The sequence below is a fragment of the Haemorhous mexicanus genome, chromosome 7 (assembly GCF_027477595.1).
Source record: "Haemorhous mexicanus isolate bHaeMex1 chromosome 7, bHaeMex1.pri, whole genome shotgun sequence".
Taxonomy (NCBI): domain Eukaryota; kingdom Metazoa; phylum Chordata; class Aves; order Passeriformes; family Fringillidae; genus Haemorhous; species Haemorhous mexicanus.
Window position 1 is genome coordinate 11,385,565 of NC_082347.1, and position 17,363 is coordinate 11,402,927.

At 42.7% G+C, this 17,363-nt stretch overlaps 1 long non-coding RNA gene across 50 annotated transcripts in view; it reads left to right on the forward strand.

Moving 5' to 3' along the window:
• LOC132329728 (uncharacterized) overlaps nucleotides 1-17,363 on the forward strand; it is a 397,002-nt gene that overhangs the window by 54,734 nt on the left and 324,905 nt on the right. Inside the window, exons 1-2 of one of the 50 annotated variants that reach the window (XR_009487142.1) lie at nucleotides 14,616-14,794; nucleotides 14,910-15,060. The exons of the other annotated variants lie outside the window; for them this stretch is intronic. This is a non-coding gene — a long non-coding RNA (uncharacterized LOC132329728). Of the gene's footprint in view, nucleotides 1-14,615; nucleotides 14,795-14,909; nucleotides 15,061-17,363 lie in introns of those variants that run through there. 50 annotated transcript variants of the gene reach the window in all.

Here is a 17,363-nt window from a genome sequence, read left to right on the forward strand (position 1 = left end):
ACAAAATTCCCACCTGAAATGAGTGTACCATGAAAAGCCTGATGGGACAATGTAATTGATTGGCTCTGTACAGCCTTATCGTAGAATCCCAGAATCCCAGACTGGTTTGTGTGGGAAGGGACTTTAAAGCTCATCCAGTCCCACCCCCTGCCATGGCAGGGACACCTTCCACTGTCCCAGGCTGCTCCAAGCCCCAAAGTCCAACCTGGCCTTGGGCACTGCCAAGGGGCAGCCCCAGCTGCTCTGGGCACCCTGTGCCAGGGCCTGTCCACCCTCCCAGGGAACAATTCCTCCCCAATATCCCATCCATCCCTGCCCTCTGGCAGTGGGAAGCCATTTCCTGTGTCCTGTCCCTCCATCCCTTGTCCCAAGTCCCTCTCCAGCTCTCCTGGAGCCCCTTTAGGCTCTGGAAGGGGCTCTGAGCTCTCCCTGGAGCCTTCTCCAGGTGAACCCTCCCAGCTCTCCCAGCCTGGCTCCAGAGCAGAGGGGCTCCAGCCCATGGAGAAGCTCTGTGGCCTCCTCTGGACTCACTCCCACAGCTCCAGGTCCTTCCACTGCTGAGGACCCTGGACCTGGGTGTCATATGCACTCCCAAAATTCATCTCATGTTTTGATTCAGATATCATTTTAAACAAAAGAACTGTTTTAAAAACTATTCGGAAGTTGTTCTAATTAATAAAAAGGGGGGACTTGTAGGCAAAACCCCACCAAGAATCCCTTTTTCTGCAATTTTCTTATTTCTTTCTTAATCCAAGTGCAAGTAAGTTGTCATTGAACAAGATACTACCTTAAATATAATTTTTACAGAAACCCTTAAATGTTCTAGGATGTGAACTGTTTGCCAAAATTTTATCAGCATTTAGTGAAAAATAGTTGTAGGCTTTTTTGATATGAGGAGTAAGTTAATCCAAAATGTCCCTTCCGTCCAAAACAGCAATTAATTTGAATTAAAACATTGCACAGAAACACTTCTAGCATTGATACTTTTTGTGGTCTGTTATTAGGGCATTTTGAGACTGAAAGAATAATTTTTTGCCTTCTTCTTTAGCTGGGATGATTGTCAAAATAATTACCTACAAAACATGTTACTATTTATTTTAATGGAAATCAGAATTTTTCTTTTTACCAGGACAAAGCAAACTTTTATCATTTAATTTCCTGCAATACACAAATTTTGTTTTTCAGCATCTCTGCTTATTAGGCTTTCAATATATGAACTTTTCAAGTTAGAGAACCTGGTATTTATCCTTCCCAATGTCCGGAGCCAGAGCATGGTGCCAGCTCCTGATTAGTGGTTAGAGACTGACTTTGATGGGAATTTGATGAGACTGTGTGTGAAACCCATTTTCCCAGCTCTGAACCTGCTGGTTGAGCTAAAGCTGGTCCTGAGTCACCTGTTCCTGGCTCTGGGGCCTGAGGCAGTGACCAGATAATAGTTCTGATATTTCTGAATAAAAGGACATAAATGCATTTCCTTCACAAACTCCTGGGAGTTGGGGACTATTCCTTTTTATTCTCACAAATAAAGTATGGGAATGTCTCATTTTTGACTGGGGCTTGTGCCAGTATAAGAAAGATCAAATTCGTGGTGGCCAAGGTAGAAATCAACTGAAATTACTATTTGAGAAAGCAAAGCAAAAATCCTACATTTGGAAAGAATTTATGATCCTCAAAAGTTGAATTTTAAGAGCAATGAAATACAGTTTTTTTGAGCCAGCAAAGCAGAGCAACATGACAGCACGTTTCAACATCTTTTTTCTACACTGATCTAAGTGAAAACTGTTGCTTGTCACATTTGTTCCAAGCAGGGGTGTGACACAGTTGCCTTAAATTTTCTTGCAAACAATGAATTGCCACTGATGGCATTGCTGGTACTACTACAGCTATTATCATATATTTAGACAAACTCATTATCAGCATTATGGATGTTAACACTCAGGAAGAGCTATCAGCCTACCCAGGGAACAAAGGGAAATAGGTAGGCACACAGAAGTTATTTTTATGGAGAGTAGTTTTAAAAAGCAGTCATGCATATTGCACTGTTTGCATGCAGGTCCTGAGCCAGTGGTATGGATCCACATCTAAAGAGCGTATTTGCCTACATGGAATAATTGCAGATAAGAAAAAAGTAACCTATGAAAGGAAATGGTTCATTCAGTGCCTTATCTCTGATCAGTTTTTGCTGCTGGATTCTATCCATGTATTTAAATGTCCTTAAGCTCCTCATAGAGGGTACAATTTATGTATTAAAGTTCTTAGCGGTCACTGAGAAGTGGGTGAGCAGTGAAAGGAAGATTTTCCTGTTTGGGAGCAGCAGAGCTACATCTGTTTTCAGGCTGCCATGGAGCTCCTGTGTGTAGAGCTGCAGCTGAAGACCAGATGGGAAAGGCTCAAAGTCAGAGATTTCCACCTTTGTAGGGGAACACTTCTGTGGGCAGCAGGATATGGTCACCCAGCCTGATCCACAAAAAACATGGCTGGGTTTTGTGGTCAAACACTTAGCCAGGGAGGGGGAATTGGTGATCTATTCCCATGAGAAACTTTGTGTGTTTGGGGATGCATTTACATAAATATGTCCTGGTTTAAACTTTTGCCTCTGTGTGAATGTGGCCCTTTCTGCTTTGGGGCACACCTGAGCCATTGGGCTGTACACTGGTCATCTCTCTGAGTTCTTCAGCAGTTTTTGAGTTTGGTGAGAGATGTTCTTATAAGACAACCAACCCCAAATATCTGAAGTTTGGGGACTGATAACATGCCTAAAGTACGGAGCCCTCCACCTCCTTTGGCATTTCCCAGGCAGCACTTGTGGGAGCTCCTTGCTCTGGAGGGTTATGAGACCATCCTGCCAAGGGCCTGGCAAAAAGCCAGCTCTGACTGTCTATGTCACCTCTGTGCCAGCCCATGTCCTTGTGCTGGAGGGGACTGAGTCAGATTCTCTCTGTTTTGGGTAACTTGGCTTCTAGCCCAGCCCTGCCTGGCCGTTGTGGCAGCTCAACCCTGAGCTCATGCTAAGTACAGCAGAGTAATGATTATAGCCATATAGAAAGAGCCCTGCTGCTGGCACTCTGAGCACTGCTGGGGGAGCTGAATGGCCTCTTCAGGGGCCTCCAGTGCTGCACTGGGCTCTTGGCGATTCTGAGCAACCCAACCCCTCTCTTACACAGCTCACACTCGTTTGAATGACACAGTGGTGCAAAGAGCCATAACTCCAGCTTGGCACTAAATGGAAAAATGTAACTTTAAAAGGAGCATTCCAAACCCTGCAGAACTTGTAGATCTCTTTGTTCACTTGTTCACATTTGCTTCGGCCTCCTTGCTTTATTTACTTTAGGGGCACCTGCAGAATGCAGTTAAACAGGACACCATAAAGGCAATTCATTCATTTGCTGCCTCTTGATTTTCAGAACTCCTGGCAGGCAAGTGAGGTTTCCAGACTGGTGCAATCTGCAGGGAGCATTCTGAAAATCTCATATGACAGGGAACAAGTGTGAATTTCAGGAAGCAAAATGGTCAGAATAAATATGCAGCTGTATAAATGCTTATTTGAGGGCAATTTCATAGTGCTGTACTTTCAGTTTTACCTGGAATTTTTCCGGAATGGTTTTCAACATCAAAAGTGTAAGGAAACACATGGTTATCTCTTTCAAGGAGAAGCTTCCACCCTTCAAAAGGAGGTTGTGCTTTCAATAATTTGATTCTAAATAAGCATGTTATTATAGATTTCAATATTAAACTCTTTCAGAAAAGCCAGCTTTTCCTGAGAAGGCTGCAGATCTGGGCCTTGACATCTGTGGCTCAGTGACTGTAGGACAACCAGCATTTTCAATTAACCCAAGAGCTTTCAGCAGTACTGGCTTCTCACATTATTCCTGTCCCAGTTAGGACAAGTTTTTCTGAGAAACTTTAATGGTATCTTGAGTACTGCAGAAAGGGTTTGCTTGCAGACCTTTGGAAACAGTAACAAAATCATTGAAGATATTTGTTTCTTCTCTGGGTCAGGAGCAGCTTCACCTGAGAAATATAAGAGGTACCTGTGTAACAGAAGACAGAGTCAGTACCATGTTATGAGGCTGCAGCTTTCAGGTATATACCCTATCTGAAATGTAGACAAAAAGTTGTCTTTTTTCCCATTATCCTCTATCTGATGCCACCACAGCCACCTTCTGGAGGGTCCCTCACTGCCACGGCTACACTGAACACAGCCCGGGAGCCTCTGTGAGCAGGGATTTATTGCAGTGTTCTCAGGTTTGAATTGTCCTGCACTGCATCTGGCTTCTGCTCACTTGCATCTCAGGGGTACCCAAAAATAGTAGGCTGATTGAAAAGCACAAGCTATGCCCCTCAGGATAAATTGCTTTTAAAATTGTTTTTATTCAATTGTATGTCAAGTGTTTCATAACAGAATATAGCATTTTTGCAGAGCAGGAAAAATGTAGGGAAAATCCGTAAACTTCCTAAGTTGTTGCATTTTGATGCAGTCATGCAGAGATTTAGTATCTTGAGCCAATTTGCTTTTTCCTGTATGCTATATTTCTATTTAAATTATCCTGATGAAATTATCCTCCATGCTTTTATTTTGGTTTTGTCCTTTAAAAAGACAGGGTAGATATTCAGCTGGTATAAAGTGATGGATGGTGCTTTACAGCACCAGAACACTTGGCCCACATTATGCTGATGTAGGCAGCTGCTCTGCTGAATTTGAACACTGTTTTTCAAAAAATGTTTGATAAAAATGACAAAGTAAGGCTGAAAGGAGTTAAGGATCATCAAGACCTGGAGGGAGAAGTAAAATAACCCCAGAAGGATGACCACTGTGCCAGGCTCTCTATCCGTCTGTACTGGCACATCCCAGCAGAAGCTCCCACATAACTTCCTCTGACATCTGCAGTCTGTGCTGCTGGTCAGGGCTTGAAGCAAGAGCTCCTGCTGTGCTCATAGCTATGGGAGCAGCAGCAGAGTAAGATCCCTTCACAGCATGGCTCCACACGGATACAGCACAGTGTCCTAGGTTACAGTGCAAGATATACCCATAAGTATGTATTCTATCACCATCTTCATAAGGTGTCAAAAACTGGTGGGGCAGTGTTCTTTATCTCTTCCATGGCACATCCCTGGTAGCTCCCTTCGGGGGGATATCTTCTGTTAATGGGACATCAAGTCTCACTGTGTGATTCATAAATTACATAATCCCATTGTGAGGTGTTGTGCTCAGGGGGAGGAGCCAAGCATTCCTATTTGGATATAGTCTGAGGTTTGGAACACCACAGGCAGCCTTACCTACTGGATTCCTACAGGACAAGAGCTACGCAATCACCACTGGACCTTCAGAGGAGATCAGACCCTTCTACAGGATCTCCTCTTCAACAGACCCACATCTATCACTTCAACAGGACTGCAGCCACCATTTAATGGGACTGCTACAACCACCCTGACCAACAGGGTGTCAGGTTGTATCCTGACTCTGTCAGCTTAAGCCAGTGTTTTCTGCCTCTATTTTAATTTTCCTAATAAGTTGTAGCTCTGGCTTGGAATGTTTTGCTGGTTTGCTTTCAAATTAGTACACGTGGGAACAGGTAGTTTGTTTAATATGTCAAAGACAGACCACCAATCTAGGACTTGGAGTCCTTGCAGGAGACAACAGGAGCTTTTTTTCTGTCCCTTCCCTCTATGTGGGAAAAACCCCCTTATAATTACAACGTTTTCCTCTTTTGAAGATGGAAATTGTCATTGACTATATAAATTCAAGGGGAATTCCTCCTTTGAAGTGTTTACAGCCTAGTTGCCAGAAGAATTTGTAGGAGCAGCTCAGCTGTGTTTGGGGCAGGGGCCTTCAGTAGAAGTGGGATTCAGGCAATTTCAGTAGATGGAGCAGCAGCCCCCAGCAGTTCGGTGAGCAGGGAAGGGCAGTTTCAGCACTGAAGCACACTGAAGGCTGGCTGCTCTGTACAATTAGAGTGCTGAAAGCAGAGAATTTTCATTGTTTTCATCTTTTGCTTTCACTGAGGGGCATTCACAATATTTAACATCTTTCTAGGAGATTTCTTTTGAAGGTCACACATTTATGCTTCTTGTTATTGTTGATAGGCCCCTAAGTGGGGTTTGATGAAGCCATCTGAAGTGGGATGGAGGAGCTAGAAGGGGAAATAGGTGTAAGGAGAGACCCGAGAATACAGCTGAGGGATTTGATAGTTTCTTGGAGCTGGGAGCAGGCTTTGGAAGTGGGTTTAGCCTCAGGCCATCCAGCAAATGGGCTGCTGTCCTAACAATAAGACACAGGACAACAGATCTGACTTTAGGAATATAACCCCAAAATTTTGCTGTGGTGAAGTTTCTTCCTGTGTTTGAACCCTCAGGAGTGGCGAGGATAAGCACACAGGTCAATGCATCCCAAAAGAGTGTTCTGCAGAATGGATGCTGGTGCTCAGGTTATGTGATGCAAAACTGGGTACCTATCCACAAGAGAGAAGGGGGAATAGCAGGAGGGAATCATTGAGACAGTGAGTGATAGAAACAGCAGGATGGGATGTTCTCAGTGGCCTTCCAAAATTCATGCTGTCATTGTACTAAATAATGGTGTGGTTTTGTGCAGTGATAAATACTGCTCTTCTGAATGCTATGCTCTCTTCTCTGATTTATTTGTTACAAGTTATATCAATGACCTGTCTTTCATAATTAAGTTGACATGCTCTTCAGTGCCCTTGGCAAGCATTACTCAAAATAATGCAACCTAAAATAGCATATCTCAGTCTCCAGGGCTGAAATTTGCCTGCTATTGCTCTCCCAGTGATGTCCTCGAGTGGTGGCTGGAGGTAAAATGCTGTGGGAAGAAATGGCAGTATGTTGGTTGGGACTAGATCTGCATTTCTGTAGTTGGAGTTCCAGGACATAGCTATAGTTTTGTTTATTTTTCTGGCCAAAAACTGCAGCAGATTGTTGGAGATAAAATAATGACAAGGTAGTAAAATCCCAGCAAAGTAATTGGTGAGGGATAGCTTGCTGTTAATAAATAATGTCGTAGCAAATAGCTACAAACCTCCTCATGTTCAGCAGGGAGAAATAAAAAAAACACAAAAAGTAAAAGGGATCATTAACTGAGTGAGGAAAAACAAAAGTGTTCACAAATACTGCAGGGGAGGAAAGAATAGAAAGTTAAGGAAAGGAAAATAATTACATGAGAAATCTACAGAAAAACTTTGGGTTGTGTCAGATCAGTCCCATGTGTGTTCATGTTTCCTGAAGAAATCCCAATCCTACACTGAAAGAAACATGAGCACAGAGTTGTTCACAACAGCCCTCTCAAGAGAAAAGATATGTTTTTCACTAAGCTGCTACTCTAGTACCCAAAGGAGCTGAACTCAGTTTCTGACCTCTTACAATTTCACAGGTCACCTTAAGCCAAGGTTTGAATCCCTCTTGCCTGGGGTTTAATGACACATTGCTGTGCAGAAGGAGCTGCTAGTGCTGATGGTGAGCGCTGCCTGGGAACTTTTTAGGAGCTTGTTTGCATGGCAGGAGCAGGGCTGTGAGCCTTGGCTTCCCCAGTGACAGAATCCTGGCCTGGTACAGCTGGGACATTGCTGCTCTTGGCCTTCTTCCCTGCCAGGCCTATTAACTGCACAGTGATCAGCCAGGCTACTAATTAGGGGCTGGCTGGTTGGGCAGTTTGGGCTGCTGACAGCAAAGGCAGCAGAGATCACCTGAAGGCTGGTTCCCAGGGAGAGAGAGGTGCTGTGTCCTGCCCTGTGCCTCCCTCTTCCCCCTGGCTATTGTCCCCTGCATTGCACTGGGCCTAGGCCCCCTTCACCCTGCCATGAGCCAGTTCAATGACATACCAGAAAGTTATTTGTGTTTTTTTTTTTCCTCTTTTGCCTGATTGCTGTTTTCCATCATGTTAGTGCATCCAGGCAGAGCTTTTGCTCTGAGCTAGAGCCAAGAGAAGGCAGCAGCAAGCAGGCAGGAGGAGAGACTGGGAAGGAAGGGGCATCCTTTTTGGCAGCAAAGCTGATACCTTCTCATCGTGTCCTGTAGAGCCACACTCTGCCAGTCATTCAATTAAATGGTTCTACTAGGAAGGATGTGGGTGAAAGGCAGAAGAATTACACTGGGAGCAAGAGCAAAATGAGGTAAAATACTATCCTGGAAGCAGTCTAGCTTTGTGCTATGTAAACTGCATGCTTTGCAACCCTGGCATCACCTTCTTGGTGCATGAATAATGAACTGCTTGCCATTTGGACAGTCTGTCCCAGATTTGGCTCACCTCACAGCAGCTAACTGAAAGTCAAGCCTCTAATGCCAAGGTTGTTTTACTGGCTTCCTTTAGAGATAGAAAAAAAGGGTCAGGCACACCCAGGCAGTGATTTATGCAGCCTGGCTGGAGAGGGGGTTTGTCCCTCTCTGGAGGTGCAAGGACAGCCAGGCCATTGCCCTTGCAGAGGGAGAGGCTACTCTCATTTCATTCACTCTTGTGTCCAATTGGGATCACCATCAGCTGGGCTCTCTTGCCTGGAGAGAAACTGCCAAGCATGCTGCTCATCATCCCCAAGGCTGCAGTGAAGGCTGCAGTGCCTCCTCTGCTCCCAGGGGGGACCAGGGCTCCCGCTCCAGGCACTGAATTGTTGAGAAACTTGTTAAGGAACTTGTCATCTCTCCTGGCAGGGGGTAAGCAGTCCTCCCACAAGGATGGATCACACCTTGAGGGAGTGATGATGGGTAAAGTCTGGTGTTATTCCAGGAAGTGTGGTGTCCTGGGGCACTTGTGTCACGAATTCCAGCCTTATGTGGGTGTCTCAGAAATCCAAAGGGCACAGACCACACATGTGCTGAGGCTGGGGAGGCACCTGTGGCCCTCCTGAGGCAGCTTCAGTCTGATGGAATGAGTCACCTCCTCTTTGTGTGTTTTCAGCATGGGGCAGGGAGAGTGTTCTCCATACTCTGGGGCAGGGCTTATTGTCACAGTATTGATCTTGTCTGTTCTAGGACACTCGTGCCCCCCTTCCTTCCTTATGCCTCCCCAAAAGGGAGGATGCTGTGGGGCTCGGGAGGTCCTGCTGGGAGGACTAGGGAGTGTGTGGGGCCATGGCCCCAGCACAGAACATTGCCCCCCATTAGGGTCTGGTGGTGTCCTTGGAAAGCATGAGTGGTGGAGTTTGGGGCAGGGCTGAATGGGTAATATTGGTCAATAAAAGATTAAAATTGGAAGTGGCGTGGAAATTTTTATTCCCATGGCACTTAAAATTGCAAATGTACTTTTCTGTAATGATTATTTTAAGATAGCCCCACTGCTCCAGGGTTTTCCTCATTATCTAAGGGTATTTTATCCAAATCCATCCCCAGGATGGCTGGTACAAGGGCTCACAACAGAAAAGGTAATGAGAATGTAAATGGAGATGTGAAATATCCACATGAGAAATCCAGATGCAATTGAATTCTCAACAGTGTACAGGTTGTTATTTATTCTGGCATGTGAACAATATCCTGATCTGCCATAGGGTAAAGTTCTAAATTATAATCTGTTAGCAGAATGCTATAAAAGCTTAGCTAGCACACACATAACCTTCTATGAGGGGGAGGTATTGCCAAATGAGAATGGAAATAAAAACAGGGCAGGAAATGTGGATGAAATCAGGAACTTGAAAATGAAGCAAACCAAACCTCTGGTTACAAGACAGTGCATTTCTGAGCTACCATACAGGGAAGCAGTCTTTTGAACCATGATTTGTATACCAGACAAGTTAATTCTAACTTTTACTTTGACAGTGGATATTATGATTTTAGGGTTTGAATGATATTTAAAATTTAATTGTGTAGAAGGTTCAGAACCCAACAAATAGAAAATAATTCTAGGTGGCATGAAGCTTTTCATTATCAAGGCTGAAAATTATTTAGAAAGCAAGTCTTTTCTTCTCAGATTATTTCCTCAAAAACCAAAGAGTGAACCTGGCAAGGCTTGTTATAGGAAAACAGAAAATTACCAAGAGGCATTAGTACAGTTGATGTGAATAAATAATTCTGTTTGCATTTTGGGGATATAATATTCTTGACTGAACTATCAGAGCTTGAGATATTTGGGCCTTTCATATGTATATTCGCATGTGTCATTCTGTTGTTGCTGATAAACAAGCCTGGAGTTCTTTGCATGTACAATGATGTTGTTATCAGTTCTGTGATAAGACCAAATGAAAGCACTTTCTTTCTTTCCTCTTGATGCAGCTTGGCAGCCAAAACATCCTTGGGTTTAGCAAACCTGAAAATAGGTTCCTGCAATTTTGTGCAAAGGAAAAGAAGAGATGAAGGTTAAAGGATGAAATGATGTGAGGGGTTAGCAAAACCCCCAGGTCCAGCTGTGGAGGGGAGGAAAAATGACAAATTTGTTTATCAAGTGTTGGTAAATGATGCTCAAATTCACAGAACCACAGAATGAACTAGGTTGGAAAAGACCTTTAAGATTATCAAGTCCAACCTATGACCTCCTCATCAACTAAACCATGGCACTGAGTGCTTCGTCTAACCTTTTTTTAAACATGTCCAGGGACAGTGACTCCACCACCTCCCTGGGCACATGATTCCAGTGCCCAATTGCTCTTTCAGTGAAGAATTTCTTTCTAATAACTAACCTAAATGTCCCCTGGCACAGCTTAAGACTGTTACCTCTTATTCTGCCAGTTGGAGAAAGAGACTGACTCCCACCTGACTCCAGCCACCTTTCAGGGAGCTGTAGAGAGAATTCACCTGTTCTCACCACACACAGGCATCTTTTGCACCATCCCCTGATACTACTGAGAGGCTCAAACACTCCTTGCAGGAAGGGGTCTGGACAGATGTATCCTCCTTGGAGAGTTCTGTTTGGCTTGGTACACTTTTACTAGCTATAACTTTTGATCATTTAGAGGACCATTGTGGGGAAAAAAAAAAATAAAAGGAAAAGAAAAAATAAACCTCCAACCAAAATCAAGCTAAATAAAATAAAACACCACTAGCAGCAGGATGCCTGCAACCCTGCCTGCACAAACTGCTGTGCCATGTTCATGTTCACCCGCTCCGGGTCGCCGCTGCCTGGAGCCTTTGAATCGCGCCTCTGACGGCCGGAGGAAGCCCTGCCCTGCGCCTGAACAGCCAGCGGGAACAAGGGAAGCGCCTGCTCAGCGTCCTGAGAACAAGGGGAGCGCCTGATCCAGCAGAAAGAATAACCTCCATGTGCTTGCCTGGTGCTGCGCTGCTGCAGAGTCCTTTAAGGATTCAGCTGAAATTTCCTTGCAGCGCAGTGCAGAAATCATGACCTGAAAAAGCAGCCCGAGTTTCCGAGGCTCGATGCTGGACCGTTCATAGCTGTAGTGGAGATCAGGATCTTTAGGATTCAGTTTGGGGGCAGATACCTCTGACAACACTCTGCCAGCTTATAAAATCAGTCTGGATAAGGACAGTCTCCATACAAGAAACCAGGTATTAGGAAGAATATTAGCAGATAAAACACCTTTTTTCAGCACCTGTGAGATACTAGCAAGGATGCCAACACTTTTTCTAATCCTCTTGCCCCTTTTGGCTGTACAACCTCTTTCTCAGGACCCCTTGCTTTTCCCGTGGCTTAGCTAAAGATTGAGATTTAGGGAAAAAATCTACTTGTCTCCAGTGTTCAGTGAAGTTTTAGTTTTGTTGAGTTTTTTGTTTGTTTGTGGTTTTTAGTTTTATCTTGGGTTGTTTTTTTGTTTTGTTTTATTGTTGTTTTGAGCCCATGTTGAAAATTCTGGAAATGCAAAAATCAGTTGGATTATCGAGTTTGAAATCTTAAGCACTGAGAAGAGATCTTGGAAACAGGGAGAAGTAGATGGAGTCAAGGAACAACAACACTTAAATTAAGCAGATATTGATTTCACTGAAATGAACATCAAGGTTTATTGATCTGAGAGATAAATATTGACTGAAGTATCCTCATGTGTTCCCTAACCTGTGCAGTTGTTTTTCCCTAGAAGAGGTTTCCTTCTTTTCCCTTGTTCCTTCCCAGAGAATAATATCTTGCCTCAGCTGCTCTAAGCTTGTGCTGTTTCTGCAAAACCAGCATTGTTTTCCACCTTGTTGTTGTAAACATCAGAGACAGGAAAAATGGCTGTGACTCTATAAATCAATAAAGCCTTATGCCCAAACAACTATTAACAAACTAAAAATGTGCTTGGAAACCCAAACAACCTGTTGTGAAGTAATATCAAAAGGCTCTGCAGCACAGCCAAGTTCTTGGCCTCTTTTGCAGGGAAAATCTTTTTAAAAAATGTGAAATTGCACTTTGAGGAAGTGACGATTTTTGATTTTTTGGGAGAAAAAATATTACCTAATTCCTAATGCTGTCTAAAATATTTTATTGCAGTGATCCTTTATTACTTTAATGTAAATGCCAGTTTACAAGGGCACAGAAGCTTTGCAAGTAGTGGAGAAATGAAAATTTGGAGGGAAGGAGCAAAATAGACAATATGGGCGAATAGTGAAACAATTACTTTTAAACTATAAGGGTGGGTATAACTCTGTGTTAAAGGAATGAAAATTCAAACATTTCAAACCTTGAAGAACAGCTATGTGATTGCAGCATGTTCATCTGGGCCAAGTGCAAGCTCCAGGTGAGGAAAGAAGGCTTGTGCTATGGATCTTAAAGGTAATTTAGATTGAAATATTTATAAATATACAAATTTCTGAAATACTTGCCAGGATTTTATAATGCCTAAGGTTCTGCATGCTGCACATGGAAGACTGCCCAGGAAGACAAATGAGTGAGGATCATATGGTAACACAAATAGAAGGAGGAAGAGACAAATGGCTACAAATCCTCTCCAGGCAAGTTCTTGGCTTTCGAAACACTAAATCATTTTGTTTCCCACCGAAAACAACTTCACATTGGATTTAAGCAATCATGTAATGTAGAGACAGAGCCCCCACTGACTTTCCCCTTGTGGATCAGAGGTAACTCTGATCCTTGTGTGCTTGAAATTGCCAGTTTGGGTAGCTAAGGAGAAAACCCAAGTGGAATTTAGACCTACATTATGATAACTTAGAGAGATTTCACAGTGACCCAATTCTGCAATGGCTTATCAGTTAATTTCACCCTGAGGAAATGAAGACAAATGGCCCAGAGGGAAAGGAGTGGTTCACAGCAAGCTCCCATCAGCAGCAGATTACCAATGGAAGAATGAGTTTGGGTTCATTGGCTCTTTCAGATTGAGAGACAAGTTTTGAGTAGAAAGTCCAGAATAACAGAACCACCCGAACGTGGGGTGAAAGTGCCTGCCAGCAAGAGAAATCAAACAGTGGGTTTGGAAAGAGCCCGAGGTGGGAAGGGCCCAGTGGGGTGTCAGAGAAGCTCGGTCCATCAGGAAATAGAGAATAGCTGTGGTTTTCATGGCTAAGCAGCTATCTGTACAGAGCTTTTCAAAAACAGCTTTTTGAAAACCTGTGGTTGTTTGGGAAGAAAAATTGTGACAAACATCCTGCTTTCAACTCCCCCAATTACCAGTCACTGTCTTTCAGCACTGTAGCTGTCCCTGATGTGAAAACCCCACAACAATTTTCTTTTAACATCATTTTGTCAGAAATGTTTTCTTTATGTGTGGGGGGGGAGGGGGAAATCTGCTTTTCTGTATTGTTCCAGAGACCATCCAGTATGTTCCTGTGTTCACCATGTGCACTTTTTCTGGTATAATTATTGTGATGATGCACAGCTCTGTGTGCTCTTGTGCAAAAGGTTTATCAGGAAAATACTATGCAAGCAAAGGGAAGGAATCCCATTTAAGACTTCCTGGAATTTTCCAGGCAGTTTTTCTGTTTGATTGGCATATTTAATGTCCCCAGGGGGAGATGAGCTGCAGCAGCTTGACACTGTCTGCTGGCATTGCCCTGTGCACTGATAGGAATTTTTTTCAGCAGGTGGAATTCTAAGTGAATGTTGAGAGGAAAGGGAGAAAATCCTCAAGTTTTTTAGAAGCTTAGGAAGCTCCAAGACTCTGGATAATTTTGAGAGGAATAAAAATTTGTCCTTCAAGGCTATTTTTATTAAATCTAAGGGGAAAATACAGTACAAGTACCTGGTGATAAGAAAAATATTGGTTCAGTTCTGCAAGATACACAGAACTTACCCCATCCTACCTTGAGCAAAGGAATTTTAAGGAGAAGGTGATGGGAATGATTCCCAGCTCATGATAGTGAGACCATGCTTAAGGATGCCTGTTTGTCATAGTCTTAGGATGTCATGATTCTTCTAAAACTGTAGCTCTTTCTCCACATTTGCTGCCAGCCTGAATGCTTCCCCAGTCCCCGGGTTTTTAGGTCATTTCTGTTAATGTAGGCTTCTCATGTACAAGGCAGATCATCTCCAAGGGTATAGGATCAAGCTGAAAGTCACTGCCAGTGACAAGTTGCAGATATTTTTCTTTCTGCCCACTGAAAAATGTGTGGTGATTGTTTGAGGCCCTAAATGCAGGCAGGGTTTCACTCTTTGTGGAAAGCTCTGTGTGTGTGCAATTGCCTTGAGATGGGGACACTTGAGATGGAGCCCACCTGGCACAGGACCTGTGGCAATGTGGCCTGAGGAGCACACAGTCATCACCTCCTTTCTCCTTCTGTCTTTGTCCTTACAGGGTATTTTTTCTGTTCTCAAGCTCTCCATTTTGTGGAGATAAACAGAGGTTTTCACTCAAGGTGCTCTTCCAGCCAACTGGAGAGAAAAACTGCAGGAACATACTGGAGGCTCAGGTGATCCCAAAAATCATAGGATTAATCTTCATTCGTGATGGCTGCATACATGCAGTGCTCAGAAAATGTAAGGGCTCCCAGCAAATTTGTATCATAGCTGTTTATTTTATTGGGCTTGCTCTTCAGCTCTCTAAAGCTGCACTGTTTTAACAATTTAATAATTTAATTTGCTTTTCCTGCAGCTTCTTGCTTCTTCCTTGCAGCATGTTTCTGGATAGGGAAAGGACTAAAGGAAAAGTGGTATGGAAGAACACGTGACTGAACCAATTGACAACCCAGGGAAACAGCAGTAAGATGGGAGTAGATGTGGATCTTGAGGAAGGACAAAATATTGTGAGTAGATTGTTATGGAGACTATGATAAATTTCTTAGCAAGTCAGTAGACATTTGTAAGTTGTTAATTAGTGATGAAATAATTATTTTAAAGCAGAATGTAAATTGAATTGATTTCTTTACAAAGTAGCAAATTTTAGAAGATGAAATACTTTTAAATGAGGCATTAAAGCTACAACACTGATTCTGCCCATCACCTTGGGATCTTGGGTATTAGATTCTGCCTTTCTTTCACAAACTGCTGGGTTCTGTCAGATGCAATTTTGGCTCTGTTTTGATGTAGGACACCACAGATACTTTGAATACACAGTCATAAATAGGACAGGGAAGTAATGGAAGGATTAATTTGTTACTTGATATTGCAAGGGAATACCTTGTGATATACTATAATCCTGTTAGGAAGTTAAATGAAATCTGACTCATGAAAATTGCTCTATAAATCCATAGAGAAAATTAAAATCAAACCTCACTTTGAAAATTTGAAATATCACATTTATTTCTCACTTCCCCCTGTTATTATTCACAATCTCATACGATCCTGAGAGGGAAAAAAAAACAGCTCAGAAAGAGAGGAGTCCTTCCCTAATTCTGGATCTGCAGAACAACAGGAATCTTTCAAAAAAATCCTCTTCCTTTGAGAATTTGAATACAATTTGTAGCCCTTCAAAGAGTGAGGTATTTTGAAAAAGAATTCAGTTAGAGCCTGGGCAGCCAGGCACTCTTCTGCTTGGCAGCTCTCTTGTGACTGATTTCTGCAAAACTTCAGCAGTACAGATGTAATAAGATTTATTTCAGGAAATGTATATGTTTGTATTTATTCTGGCTCTTTAGGAGATCCCAGTGAATGTTACAGGTAAGGATATTTTTGGAGGGAAAGGACCTTGTGGCTGCACAGCATGCACAGCATGTAAGTTGTAGCATGTTTTACTAATGTTTGCATTAAAAATATCCACAGCCAAAATACGTGTCCACATTTTTAAACAGTGATCCATGTGCATCCCAACCTAATTGTTTTATACAAGTAGGTCCTATAATAATTTTTTTGGTAGTCATTCAAGCCAGTCATGTTTGCAGACTAGTTTTGATATTGGTTTTATTGACTTTTCTTCCAGATTTTTTCCCTTGGCAGGTTTCTTATTGTTTCTTACGTACTTATCTATTAAAACAAGTGTGTGAACTTAGAGCATGAGGATAGGGCCTTGCTTTATGTTTTCTGGAGGTGGGAGCAGCCTGTGCACTGGGATTTACTGAGCACACATGTGTGGAGTGTCCCTGGGGAGCTCGACCATGATGGCTGGGCTCAAGCTGGCTCAGCAGTTTCAGCTTTTCCAGGAGTCCAGAGGCAGAGTTGTATTTTTTTGCTTTATAGCACAACTTCTGCTGTTACAGACAACAAAAGGAGAAAAGGCAATTGTGTTTTTGTGTGGAAAAAGTGGCTGAGCTACATCTTCTCTGTACCCTTATGCTGACAAAATTTTGTGAGATCTATCTTGAAATTAAAATGGGTCTGAATACACTCTTGAATTTTAACTCATTGTTTGATATTCTACTCTAAAAAGATATATTGGAGCTACCAAGTCATCATCATGCAGTTATCTCTTGTATTGTAGGAGTTTTCAGCTGAAACTCTCAGGAAGAACAAACTGTATTAAAAGCTAATGGCTCTTTTTATCACTGTAAGTCACATACAGCTGAACATCAGGTGCTTGGATAAAACCACACAGCTTACAGGCCTGCTCTTACAAATGGAAGAACTGAAGAGCAATCTCATATCTCATTCTTTGAACCTAAGAAAGATAGCAAATTGTAAACTCTGGTCCCATGCTCATTATTTTTGGGAGTTTTAGAACAGTATTTCTCTCTTGTCTCTGTCTTCTTCCAAAGGAAATGCTCTCTGAAGTGCTGCAGTGCTAATCCTCATCACACAGTCTGTCCAAGGTGATTTCTGGTGCTTAAACACAACCCTGGAAATCCAGGTTAAATTAGTTCAAGTAAATGTGACTAAACAGCGCTATCAGATCCTTGCTGTGGTGCAAAGCTAAATGTATGCAATGCAGTCTCTGTTGCTTTTGGAATACTGAGATCTATGAATGGAATACTGACATGAAACCCTAACAAATGAAATAGTCATGTGCAAGGTGTAAGGAATTTCTAACACAGCTTGATAAAAAGAGGAGATGGTCTCTTTGGAACAGTGAAATCTCTGTTTTACCTGAGGATTGTAACTGGACCCAGGCTTGCATTTCCTTTTAATATCAGTAAAGGACTGTTTAGCCATAGCTCTTTATTCCACTGTAGGAATA